General features: G+C 38.6%; 1 long non-coding RNA gene across 3 annotated transcripts in view; it reads left to right on the plus strand.

Moving 5' to 3' along the window:
* LOC109448648 (uncharacterized) overlaps positions 1-13731 on the plus strand; it is a 123465-nt gene that overhangs the window by 9030 nt on the left and 100704 nt on the right. For all 3 annotated transcript variants that reach the window (XR_016019385.1, XR_016019384.1, XR_012495878.2), the window contains exon 2: positions 10683-10795. This is a non-coding gene — a long non-coding RNA (uncharacterized LOC109448648). The remainder of the gene's footprint in view (positions 1-10682; positions 10796-13731) is intronic.

Genomic DNA, 13731 nt, shown 5'->3' on the forward strand with positions numbered 1-13731 from the left:
ATGGAAGGAAGCAGGCACAGTGTTAGTGTTTATCTACTCTGCCGTGTTGGATCTCCCTCATTCACATTCTTTAAGTACCAGGAAGAGTGCTTGGAACAGAGGAAGAGCTCAATTGATAATGAAAGGATAACTTAGCCACCCATCAGAAAAAGCAAATAGAAAAAAGATGATATTGTTATGTGTTAAAATTAATGGTTAAGGCTTAATAATCTCCAATATTATCAAAAGTGTACAGGAATGATTTTTCATAGTTTGTTGGTGAGTTTACAATTTATTACAACCTTTTGGAAAGACATTTAGCCATATAGGGGGTTCTTAATTTCTAGAATTTCATATTCTTGTATATACTACATGAATACCCCTAAAAGTATTTTTCTCAGCTTAGCTATCTAATTATGAGTTGAAAAGTTGATCTAATGGTGCAGTCAGCCAGCTACTGGGGCAAAGGATTGGCAGTCATATATTTTATGTTCAAACAGTATCAGTTACACAACTCAGCATTCCTTTTTCTCATTTGACCTGATTTTCTCATTAGTTTTGCAAGAGAGGGTAGAAAAATTGTTAACAATGAATTGTGAAATAGATCTTTTGCTAAAGTTCAATATGTTTAAACAGTTTGGGTTGTTTTGTGTTTTTCTTTTCTCCCATCTCAACATTTATTTTTCTCATTCAACAGGTATTTTCATTTACAGCTAAAGCTGATTTTAATACATTGATTTATTTCAAGCCTACCCTGCTTGTCTTTTGAACTAAAGATCATAGCCAGTTTTTTGTTGATACCTTGTTTATTTGTTAATAGTCTATCATTATTTATCTCCATATTTATTGGGAAGTGACTATATGCCAGGCCCTACCTTTGTTGGATAACTCTCTGAATCTCTGCCCTCAGGAAGATACTAGGAGGAATAAACAAATAAAACATCTCTGTTATGTGCTGGGATTGAGGCAGGTCCCAGGAAGGCATTGAGGCTTGATCAACTCTGGGTGGGGTAGGAAATGGAATCAGCTTTTTTTTTTCTCTCTAGATCTCTCTTTCACAGATGGTTATCTAATCTACATATTGGTCAAATGTTCTGAAAATTGTATTAGAATTAGAATATCCTAACATAAAGGAAACTATGAATAAATTGATATAATTGTATGGGCTTCTCTGACGAAACTTTATTTAGAGCATTAAAAGCTTTTTTTAACTTTAAATGGAAAGTGTGGGTTCCTTTTTCATGGGCCCATGTTTGTTATTTGTGGTTTTCCAATACGTGCCTGCCTGTGTTTTGCAGAGCTGTTATATATTAATTAAGAAGAGTCCTAGGATCCAAAGTGTTAGAAGTTTAGATAGCCGTTGTTCCACTGATACATCTTTTCTTGCGTGTACGTTATTGAGTGAAATTGGTTTTATACTTGTTTCTCATTCCCCTTGGTATTCCCAGTCTGTCTCATTCCTTGTTGGGTTTCCTCACTGCCAGTTCTAAATTATTATAAAGTAGATGTAGCCCACATTGTAGTTTAGGTAAAAATGAAATAAAACCAAAAAACACGGGGCGTTGTGACTGGGGGTGTGCTCCTAAACATAGTAAAAACTGCTTCTTACTCTTCTGCATAGCTTTCATGACAAAACCCGTGGCTCTGAGAAAGTTAGGAATGATAACTCCTGGTCAGAGTACAGGTTTTTGGCAGAGGGAAATAATTTGGTTGTGTCGTTGCATTTTACGACATTTTGAAAAGTCATCATATTCAACTACTTGTCAAAAATGATTATAAGCTGCTTAAGGATATATTGCCTCTCAAGTTGGTATAAGAATAGACAGAGCAGAGTAAAAAATGACAGCCTGAAAGAGACTTTAGTGTATATTCATTTAATTTATGATCTGATGGTGCAATAAAATATTAATAATAATTAATATGGAAGTGTTAGCAGTGTAATAATTGGTTAGCTATTTAGAAACTGTTGTGGGTTGAACTATGTCCCCCCAAAAGATATGTTTAAGTCCTAACCCCCAATACCTGTGAATGTGACCTTATTGAAATAGTCTTTATATGAGTAGATACAATCAAGTTAAGATGAGGTCATACTGGATTAGAGCAGACCCTAATCCAATAACTGGTGCCCTTTTAAGAAGAGGGAAATTTGGGCACAGCCATAGACACCGGGAAGAATGCCATGTGACAATGGAGGCAGAGATTGGAGTGATGCTGCCACAACCCATGGAGCATCGAGAATTGTTAGCAACCACTGGACGTTTGGGAGAGACAAGGAAGGATCCTCTAGAACCTTCAGAGAGAGAGAGGGAGAGAGAGAGAGAGAGAATAGCCCTGCCAACATCTTGATTTCAGATTCCTGGCCTCCAAAACTGAGACAATAAATTTCTGTTCTTTTAGGCTACCCAGTTTGTGGTACTTTGTTACGACAGCCCTAGGCAACTAATACAAAAACTTCTATTACACCAATATAAATTCCAGATGGATTGATTAGTAAACATGAAAAGTCAGATTGTAGAAACAGAAGATATAGGAAGCAAATATTTGTCAAATATCTAATTGGCAGCCAATATCCAAGCTTAAAAAAATACTCATAGTGCAACTGAATACATAACGATTTCATTATCTCATCATGTAAATAAAGTGAAATTTATTGGATATTAGATAATGATAGAATAAATAAAACAGATGTCGGGGTAGGAAGTATCAGGGTAGAAACAGGATTGAAATTTTAGAAACAATGTCTGGGGAAATCCCTAAGGAAAGGTTACTTGTACCTTTCTTATAGCATTTATCACTTTCTATTCTGTTTTTGTTTTATTTTTCATTGTGGCAAAATGTACATAACAAAATTTACCATTTTCACCATTTTAAAATGTACAGTTACAGTAACATTAAGTAATTCACACTGTTGTGAAACCATCACCACTATACATCTCCGCAACTTTTTCATCATCCTAAACTGAAACTCTGTGCCCATAACACAGTGTCTCGATCCTCCCTCCCCCCAGGCCCTGCAAGCCACCCTTTTACTTTCTGTCTCCCTGAATTTGACTACTCTAAGTGCCTCATATAAATAGAATCACAATATTTGTCCTTTTGTGCCTGGTTAATCTCACTTAGCATAAGTTCTTCAAGGTTCATTTGTGTTGTAGCATGTGTCAGAATTTCCTTTTTGAGGCTAATACTCTATGGTATGTATATACTGTATTTTGTTGATCCGTTCATCTGCCTATGGACATTTGGGTTTTTAACATGTTTTAGCTATTGTGAATAATGCTGCTGTGAACAGGGGCATACAAATATCTGTTCAAATTTCTGCTTTGAATCCTTTTGGGTATATAAGCAGAAGTGGAATTACTGGATCAAATGGTGATTTTGTGTTTAATTTTTTGAAGACCTGCCATAGTGTTTCCCACAGTGGCTTCACCATTTTACCTTCCGATCAGCAAACCACAAAAGTGTCAATTTCTCCACATATCCTTGCCAGCACTTTTTTTTTTTTTTTTTTTTACCTAGTGGAACAGATCTGAATGCTCTACATTAGGCCATTCCATATTAAAATATATATATATGTATATATATATATATATATATATATATATATATATATATATATGATGAAAGTGATAACCCACATAAGTAAAGAAAATGAAGATTGCTCAGTTAAATTATAGTGGTATCATTAATGAACTAAATAGAAAAAAAAAGTTAGATTTGTACTTCACATCATAGACTAAAATGTATTCCAAATGGATGAATGGATTATATGTGAAAAATAAGACATTTAAACCAGGGGTGTCCAAACTTTTTTCAACGTTTTTCACCAAGGGCCATATGCGGTAAAATACACAAACAGCCGGGCCACTCACTCGAGGTGAAGTACTTATTGCCTCACCTGGTTTATTTAAGTAAACTAAATATAGTTTTGGAATTTGCTGCAGGCCAATTAACAATGGATCATGGGCCACAGTTGGCACGCGGGCCGAAATTTGGACACCCCTACTTTAAACAATTAGCTTGAAGTAGAGGTGAATATTTATCTAAACTCAAAATGGGGAAAAGCCTTCCAAGCACAGAAATAATGGAATAAATTGCAAAGGAATCGATGGACTTAATAGCACCAAAATTAATGTGTCTGTTTGAAAAAACTGCAAACGAAATAAAAAAGCAAGTGATAAACTGGGAAAAAGTGTTTGATATGTAGTAAGTTAAAACTGTTTATTGTTATTATTTTAATAATCAGTTCAAGCATCAAAGAGAGATAGTTTTTGACTTAATTGAACTGGCCCGGATTTTTAAAACATAAAATGGCAGTACTCAATGTTAGGAAAGATAGAAAGAGATGAACATTTTCCTACACTGCTAATAGACATATAAATTGCAGTATTCCTGGAAAGTTAGATGGCAATATGTGAAAAGGTCTTTAAGATTTTTGGAAGTTTGACATAATTTCTCTACTTCTAGGTATTACTAATGAAATATTTAGAAGTATGAACTCCCTTTTATAAACAAGATTTCTATATCCTCATTAATTATGTTAGTAAAAATAGGAGGGTGGAAATAGCCCAACTGTTGAACACTAGAAGAATGGATAAACAAATTACATTGTACATGTTTGATAGAATTGCTTAATCATTGTAAATCATGATTTTGAAGCATATTCACTGACACAATACAATGCCACTCATTCATTTATTTGTTCATTCTGCAAATATGTATTGAATAACTAATGTGTCAGGCATGGTTACAGCACCTGGATTTTCATAGTGAACCGAACTCTCTTCTGGAACACACATTCAGTAGAGGACGAAAAAGAAATAAATAAGCAAACAAATATATTATGTCAGGTGATGATAAGTGCTAGGAAGAAAAATAAAATCAGATCAGAGGAGAATTAATACTATTAAAATATGATACAATGATACAATGTTAGATGTTTATGAGGTCTGACGATTAAGTTCACAAACTTGTTACAATGATGTGGCTAACCTTTTCTGATATCAGAAGGGATTATTCGTGATGAATTTGTACCAACTGGACAAACAGTTAACCAGGTTTACTATTTGGAAGTGCTGAAAAGGCTGTGGGAAAAAGTTAGACGACCTGAGCTTTTCACCAACAATTCATGGCTCTTGCATCACAACAATGCACCGGCTCACACAGCACTGTCTGTGTGGGAGTTTTTAGCCAGTAAACAAATAACTGTATTGGAACACCCTCCCTACTCACCTGATCTGGTCCTGATGACTTCTTTCTTTATCCAAAGATAAAGGAAATATTGAAAGGAAGACATTTTGATGACATTCAGGACATCAAAGGTAATATGACGACAGCTCTGATGGCCATTCCAGAAAGAGTTCCAAAATTGCTTTGAAGGATGGATTAGATGCTGGTGTCAGTGCATAACTTCCCAAGGGGAGTACTTCAAAGGTGACCGTAGTGATATTTAGCAGTGAGGTATGTAGCACTTTTTCTTTTTTCTTTTTTTTAATTAAATTTATTGGGGTGACAATTGTTAGTAAAATTACATAGATTTCAGGTGTACAATTCTGTATTACATCATCTATAAATAGCACTTTTTCTAGGATGAGTTTGCGAACTTAATTGTCTGAACTCATATATGGTATAAGCCCAGTTTTGTAGAGAAATAACAACCACCATTACCACCACCACAGTGAATACATGTACATAAAGACAGAATAGTGACAGAAGAGAAAAGAATCAGAATGTTCACAATGGTTAGCCCAGGGTAATAGAATAACTGGTGGGTGTTTTTTTTTGGTTTATTTTTAAATATGTTCCCATTTTCCCACAATGTCAGTAAACAATATTAAGAATCAGAAAAATAAAACATAACACTAATTATTTAAAAAATCATTGAGTTAAGTTTAAAATGAAAATATATTTACACATGTTTATTAAGTTCAATTGCTTAAAAGGACATTTGTCAAACCCCACAGAATGTACAACCCAGAGTGAACCCTCATTTATACTAAGGACTGAGAGTGATAATGATGTGTCAGGGCAGTTTCCTTGGTCATAACAGATGTGTTACCCTAGTACAGAATATCCATGGTGGAGAGGTGTGTGGGGGAGGACAGGGATGTATGGGAACTTTCTGTCTCTGTACTTTCCACTCAATTTTGCTGTGAAACTGAAACTTGAAAAAAAAAATTTATTAATTAAGGAAAAGAACATAACAACCATAATGATGTCAGGCATAGGATTTCTTTAAAGAGGAAATTTTGGAAATACCTTTATTTGGGCTTATTAATTCGGCACAAATCACATTTCTGTCCCTCACAATCCCAGAAGTATGATTTTTCAGTATCACCTGGTAAGCACATCCACTTATAAGGGTCAGACTAATATTTATTAAGCTGAGGTACAAAACCAATGCCTATTACTATTTAGAATGAAAAAGAGTGCTGTCACATGGGCTAGAATACATGTGTGATATAAACAACATATTTTCTTTGTGAAGGCATGGAAAAGGGCTTTATTATTAGAAGGTTGCCTGGAGAGCCTGAAATCAGAGGAAGTAGGAGCTTAGTTTTATGATTTGATTGTGTAATAAAGTGCTTGTTCTCCGTGGACTATCTACACCAATCTCACCAAGGGTGTTCATGAAAATGCAAATTCCTAGACACTAACCTAGATTTACTGTATCAGAATCTACATTTATGGACCCAGAATGTGCATTTTGAGCAAGCACCTGAGGTAATATTTATGTGCATGGAAGTTTGAGAACCACAGGTACTTGGTTTCGGTGGAACCAGGATAAAAGGTAGTGATGCCCGTTCTCCGCAATTTGGAAGACTTTGCCAATAGGAAATTAACAAGGGTATTGGTGAGACTGACTTTTCCCTAAATCCACTTGGAGAGCACTGCTAATCAAACTCAAACTCTGCTTTTCTCTGATTCCTTGACTATGTTAACTTCATTTGTTTACTGTCAGTCATGGGAGAAAATCATTTTCTTTTTCTCTTCATATCACTGCCCAGATTTATTATATACTTTTTATGTATTTTTATAGAGGTGTAATTACATACAGTGACAGTGACAATTTGATGAGTTTTGACAAATACGTATACAAGTATCCATGTAACCAACACTCCAGGAGTATGCCATCCTAGGAAGTTCACTAGGGTCCCTTTTCATTCTGTCCCTAGGGCCGCAATCTATCCCGGCAACCACTGTTATGATTTTTATCTCCACAGCTCAGTTTTGCCTGTGCTTGAACTTCATAAAATGGTGTATTGATTATGAGCTAATTCCATGATTGTTACGAAAGACAATGACACTCATTTTTCCAAGTTCTCTCAAGAGAAACCACTCTAGACAACTCTTAGAAAACTCAAAACACATTTTCAATTTGCTTTGGTAAAGGTGAAATACCTTAATTAAGATTTATTTGCCTAGAAGTATAAACGGAGTCCTGCTGAGGACTTTAGAAACTGAACTTCTGTAGCTAGCTAGCTAGTGTTAGGGTTTCAACTATTTAAAAACTCTGATAATAAAAGAGTATACAGATGATCCACATGGAATCAATTCTTCTGTCCCAAAAGAACCATACCCCCAATCTCCTGCAAGAATTTGGAGATCAGCTGGCTGAATGCTCTTAGTAATACTTAGGAAGAAGTAAGAAAGTTTGAAGATAGGCAAATGTATGCCAGTTCATCCACCGAGTTTGATCCTCGGTTAGATTCCAAAAGGATCAGTAATATATTTTCCAGCCTTGAATTTCAACATACTCTTACCAGTTTTATCTTTTCAGCCCTACCGTTGCAGTCCGTGTCAGAACCTAAAGGAATGTGACATCCCTTGAGAAATAGTACATCCTTTCTACCCTCAGTTATCATAATTCCCTTGGTCCCATGACACTTGCTCTGGTCCTTACCATTTTTGCATGCTTTGATTCTTCCAGCCTTTTAACATTCCTGCTACTATTTGTGTGGTCCTATGTCACTGTCATAGTTATCACTTTTGAATGTTCATTCAATAAGCTAGCTTAAAGAGCTCTGTGCCATCACTCTTAATTTCTTTAAGACTCTCCCCACCTCTTTTCATTGGAATTGCTCAGTCATGTTTCTGAGCACTTCCTGGTACTGTCTTCTTTTGGAAACTTGTGGAATTATGCCTATGTTTTCTTTAAATATTTTGAAGTCTAGCTTCCTGAAGTCCCCTGTATGCATTTTCTCCAGCTCAACCTTGCCTTCCCTTGAAGGGAGCTCATCCCTTCCACTCCAACAAATGCTTTCTTGCCATTGGTTGGACTCAGTCAGAGCACAGTTATTTTTATTCCTTCATCTACCTTCTAGGACATGAAATTGTTAGGAAGGCAAGTGAAAAACTCTGCTTTTATCTGAACGAAGTATCCAGAATGTTACCTCCATTGTGTGTGCGCTGCCAGTTTTGTGGCTTTCCTCTGTGAGGCTCAGCTCTGCTTCCATAAAAACATCACTTCTGCTCCTCTCCTTTCATCTTCATCCAAGTGTTCAGGGATTCCTCTGAATATATTATTACCACAGCCTACAGTGCTGCTCCATCTCCTCCCAACAGGTCTTTTGTGCACAGCACACCCTTCCATCATCGTGTTCCCGTGGATCCATTCCATCCTGCCAACTCTCAGTGGTGTCTATGAGGTCTCGTTTGTCACCCATGCTATCATCTCAAGGTTGCTATGTTGCTCATGTTCTGTGCGTGATATCTGGACATCTGCTGCCTACGTTTTGTTTTTGATGTCCTTTCCGATTGTTTTCTTACTGAATTACTCAGCACCTCCCTCCCCATTGAAATTCTTCCCAGGCCCTCCTGAATATCGTCTATGGAAACCCATTTCAGTTTTATCTAGGTGTTTTTTTCTCCCTTCCCATCTGTTTTCCATTTACGGTCCTTTTGGGCAGATCAGTTGGTTTCTGACTAAACATTCTTTTCAGTCTTTGAAAAATGCTCTCCATTCTTAGTCAAATATCTGTCATTCCTACATTTGAAGCTCTGGCCCTGAAATAAAACACACCAACGTGTACCTAGTTTTCATATTTTGTTCTCAACAGTTGTGCCCCTAAGTCTTTTATTTTGCATCCCAAATTTCACAGCCTCTCGAGATGCTTCCATACTCTCCTTTGATGGGTTTTCATTTTCCTGTAACTTGACATTTCATAGCTTTGCCCTGCCTCCGCAGGCCACGCTGTATGGTAGGTTCATACTCCATGAAGATAACACCCCTTCTTGCAGGACTGGATTGTGTCAATTCACAGACATTACCATATCCCTCGCAAGGGAGTCCCCAAATCCCAGCGTGTGACTTTTCCTTCTTAGTTTTGCCATTTCATGTGCTTTCCTCCTCTGGGGGAAAGGAAGGTGTATAGTTGAAAGGAGGCTTGCTCTGCTACTTACTACTGGGTGGCTAAAGAGGAAAAATAACTTAAGTGAACTCGCCAGCCTCAGCTTCTTTATCCTTTAAGTGGGGATGTAATACTGATCTTACAGGTTTAGTATGATTTCCTAAGGTCCTATATCTGAAACCACTTTGTGTGCTAGAAGTAACACAAACATAGATTTTAAGAGCAATCATTGGATTATTTAGTTTTCCTTCAACGTGCAGAGTACGTGCAGCTGCATGGGAAGTTGCTCAATATTTGTCTCAAACCCATAGTAACTCATGTATTGAATGCCTCATGGAAGCCAGATTCTCTGTAAGGAAAGACAAAGGTGTGTGCACAAAACTTGGTGGGGGCTTCTCAGCCAGGAAGAAAGTGAATTTGGGAGCCTGTCCTTTCCCCCAGAGGATTAAAGTGGGCATTGTGGTAGCTTGTGCACACCTACAAATGTTCGTGTCCGGCCTTGTTCTTTGGATTTTAACACTGTCATGCTCAAGTGTTTCTGGGTATTCCAGAGGTCATCTCAGCCATGTGCAAGAATCTGCTTATTAGAGCCCTGGGCAGTTCTCACCTATAACTCATGCAGAATTCCCCCTAAACTAACCTCACCTTGGAACTTGCCACAGTATATCTTTCTCCACCCTAACCATGATGGGATGTCATGGTTCTCTAGTTAGTTTGTAGGACAATCATAACAACAACCCCTGATAATAGCAACTACAGTTCTCATGTATTGAATACATACTATGTGTCACATACTCTACTAGGCTCTTTATATACACAGGTGTTTTTCAATCATTTTTCAAAATTACTGCTCCCCTGAGGAGGCTTTTTAGACATGTTTTTCTTAGTATCCCGTCCATGAAAATTTAATACCACATATATACAGCCTATTTGTTTAAGTACTATATGTATCTGCTTTATATATAAAAAGAGTTACTTTTTCACCCTCTCCCCCAAGAACCAATTTTTACCCCCATAGGGGCAATATTACCCCCGTTGGAAATTTATATATTATATATAATGCATTCTCCCTAGGGATGATATATATTAATAATGTATACTTTTCCTATCATTCCCTCCTTAATCGTTCCCCAAGTAATTTCCAAACTGTTTGCTCAATCCCTGAACCTATTACACAACTATTGACCCCAGCAAAAGAAACCTTGATTCAGAGGTAACAGCAAACACTCCATCTGAGGAAAGTCTGCCTTTTCCACATAGAGCCCAGCCCAGGTCAAGCCCCCACAGACCTCAGCTTGATGAAGTCCTGTGGTCTCTCTTGATGCACACTAGTTTCTTTGTGACCTCCTCCTCCAGGACCTTAAAGAGGATGCTGAACATTCCTCTTGAGAAACCTGAGGAGGATGCTCAGAAGACAGCCAATTTTCCTACCGCCTGCTGCCAAGTTTCTGGAGGGCCCAGCTGTTGGGGTAAGATTTTGTAGAATTTTTAAAAATATATGTATATACTGCAATCTCTGAGGTCACAAATGCTTTCTTCACTTTCTAAGTGTGAAAGGGCTAGGAATGAGGGAAGGTAGTGGCAGGACTAGTGAAAGAGAAGAGAGCAGAAGAGGGGAGACTAGAAGGATGGGGTGGGAGGAAAGGGAAAGAAGGGGAGGGAGATTAAGTGTAATGGAAAGAGCAAGGGCCTTGGAATCAGACAACTGGCTGTGACCTTGGGAAAGTTACTTAACCACTCTGGGTCAATAATAGTACTTATTTCTCAAGGTCTGTGTTTTTGTGTATAATATCTGGCATATAAATTGGTGTACAATTATGTAAGCATTATTATTATCACGTACACGTGTTGGTAATAAAAATAATTCGAATCAAATAAATTTGCCAGTCAAATTTTCTTAGAAAAGGCTTATGTGTAGCAATACATGTGGGCACAAAACAAGGCATCCTGGGATCTCAGGAGCAAAGGCTGAGGGGAAAGGACGCTTTTGGAGTTTCTAAGGGGCTCAGTAAATAGCGCTCCTTTTTCCCATTCAATTGTTGAACCAATTGTGGAATAAGACGAAAGAGTCAGCAGTGGAGACCAATATATGGCCCTCATTACTGATCAATGCTACTTTACAGAGCATAGCTTCTATCTTCGAGCAAGTAGAATTCTAACACTGAACTCCAGAATTTGACCCACTTATGTGTCAGCCTCAGGCAACACCAGAACAGGGCAGGCTTCCCCATCTGGAGAAAAATGCTCCATGTGGGTAGCTCCTAAGGGAAGGAACAGAGGCAGGAGCTAGGCCATGCAGGACTTCTTTCTCCTTCGGAATGCACCAGCCAGGTAAGTCGGTTCACCTCCCTGGTGGAAAAATGTGTCAGGAAGCAAATGAGGCCTCCTGGACAAGATAAATCCCTCCACCTGGACAAGATAAATGAAGAGAGGATTGGGTATGAGCTTCCCACTTTCCAACCAGCTTAAAGTCAGTAATGGGAGGAGAGCGGAACTAGAATTTAATAAGACGATAGTACTGGAGCTAGAGTGGAAGGAAGGGATACTGTAGTGTGCTGCAAAATGTTTAATAGTTAGCTCTCAGGAAAAAAAATTATATCAACTTATACATTTTAGTGATAGAAAGGGTGTGTGGCACACACTTTATAAATAATAATATAATATGTGATACTCTTTATTTTAAGTTCCATATAGCCAACTGAATGCTTTCTCTGATTTTTGCTAAACTCTTGTATCCATAGCCAACCTATGGTTGCAATTCAACCATGAGTTGAGAAGTGAAGTAATTGCCACCATCCAGATAACAATAGGTGAAAATAACTCACGGGCATAGACAATAGTAAAATGTAGTAAGATTAGTAAGAGGTGATAAGTGTTGAATATTTCTGATCTTTGCTTTTAATGGAAATTAATTGTAAGTTTATGTAATTTAAATTTTAATAATGTCTGAGTAGGGACAGGGCCACGAGAGCAGTTTCCAGGCTCTCAGCCTCACGTGGAAAGGTGCTGGCTTGGGTATTAGTTGGCCATCAGCTGTAACCAGATGGCCATTAGCCACTATTGTTTTGTATATAACTGCGGTGGCTACGTTAGCGGATAGTGCATGGATTGCGGATGGTACAGATACTGTAGATCCTACTTCCTGTGTCTTCCCTGGCCACCAGCGAGAATATAGTGGTATGAACCCCCTATCTGTGCTCCTTTGTTGTTCCTTTCCGGCCTCAACCTCTCCTGGGTTTACCTGCCGCGAGCGGGAGCTGAGACCCTGCGTTACAGTTCGTGTTTAACAGTCCAACTTGTAAAAAGCCTGAAAATGTATCAGTCGGCACACCACTGAGGGATATCCCACAGCCCTAGTTGTGTTTTTCACAGGTGTGGCAAATTAACAGTTCAATCCCCACCTACAGGGATATTTGGGTGCCACGTGTGAATTGCAGGGCGTGCTCAATGCGGGATCTCCAAGCTGAAGAACGGTATCCACCAGGGGGCAGTGTGGTCCCAGGTGGTCCCGTATCTAGGGAGCCAGACCCCGTGTGGTTACTAGAGGATCAAGGCCAAGGGCCACCTCTGAGGGTAGAAGGCTGAGACTCAGGGCTTTCCTCTGGGTGTTGACCAAGGGAGCAATCAAGAAACCAAACAGAAGTCCTGAGGTGCTATTGGAGAAGGGGTCACGGGGAAGCCTCCTGTTCTCTGCACCCATCTGGCTACAGGACAGGGCAGCAAGGTCCATTCCAGAGCCACTCTCTGGTGAGGGCCAGACTCACTCTGCGCAGAGGATGAACTCGTGCTCAGGAGCTTGAGTGGGACTGAATTACCCCAAATGGGGCTTAGGGCCTGTAGTTGAGAGGGCCCAGGAAGGGACACCAACACTAGAAGCAAAGTAGGATTTTCTGGTCAGTTAAACAATGTGGAGCTTGGAGGACACAAGCAAGATCACAAAAATCCAATTTCCAAACTTTTCTTGCTCCTGCCTCTGGGAGCTGTGGTTGAGTTTTTAAGCAGGAGCAGGTTACATACCCACCCACCCCCCACACCCCATCACAGAGGCTCTGATATTTTAAGCACTTTGTATTTAATTGATCCTATTCCATTTTGTATGCTTACAGTTACTTTCTGGAAGGCCTACTTAAGGCTTCCCTGCTTCTTTAGGAATTTGAAAGTGTGATATGTTGGTGGCTTTTTCCCTATGTAAGGCAAATCCAGCCACCTTAACAGAGCAAAAGCATAATTGGTATCTGGAAAAATCGCATTTTCTTACTAATTTAGGCAAAATTGTCTTTAAAATTGTATAAACTATCCAAACATGTATATAAAGTAAGTTTTTGTTTGTTTCTCTACACCCACCTTTTAGGAGATTTAGTTTGCCTTCCTTGTTTTGTTTATGAAGGTCTAGAAATGCTGGTCG

Source organism: Rhinolophus sinicus, chromosome 16 (genome assembly GCF_057876585.1).
Source record: "Rhinolophus sinicus isolate RSI-liver-muscle chromosome 16, RSI-T2T, whole genome shotgun sequence".
Taxonomy (NCBI): domain Eukaryota; kingdom Metazoa; phylum Chordata; class Mammalia; order Chiroptera; family Rhinolophidae; genus Rhinolophus; species Rhinolophus sinicus.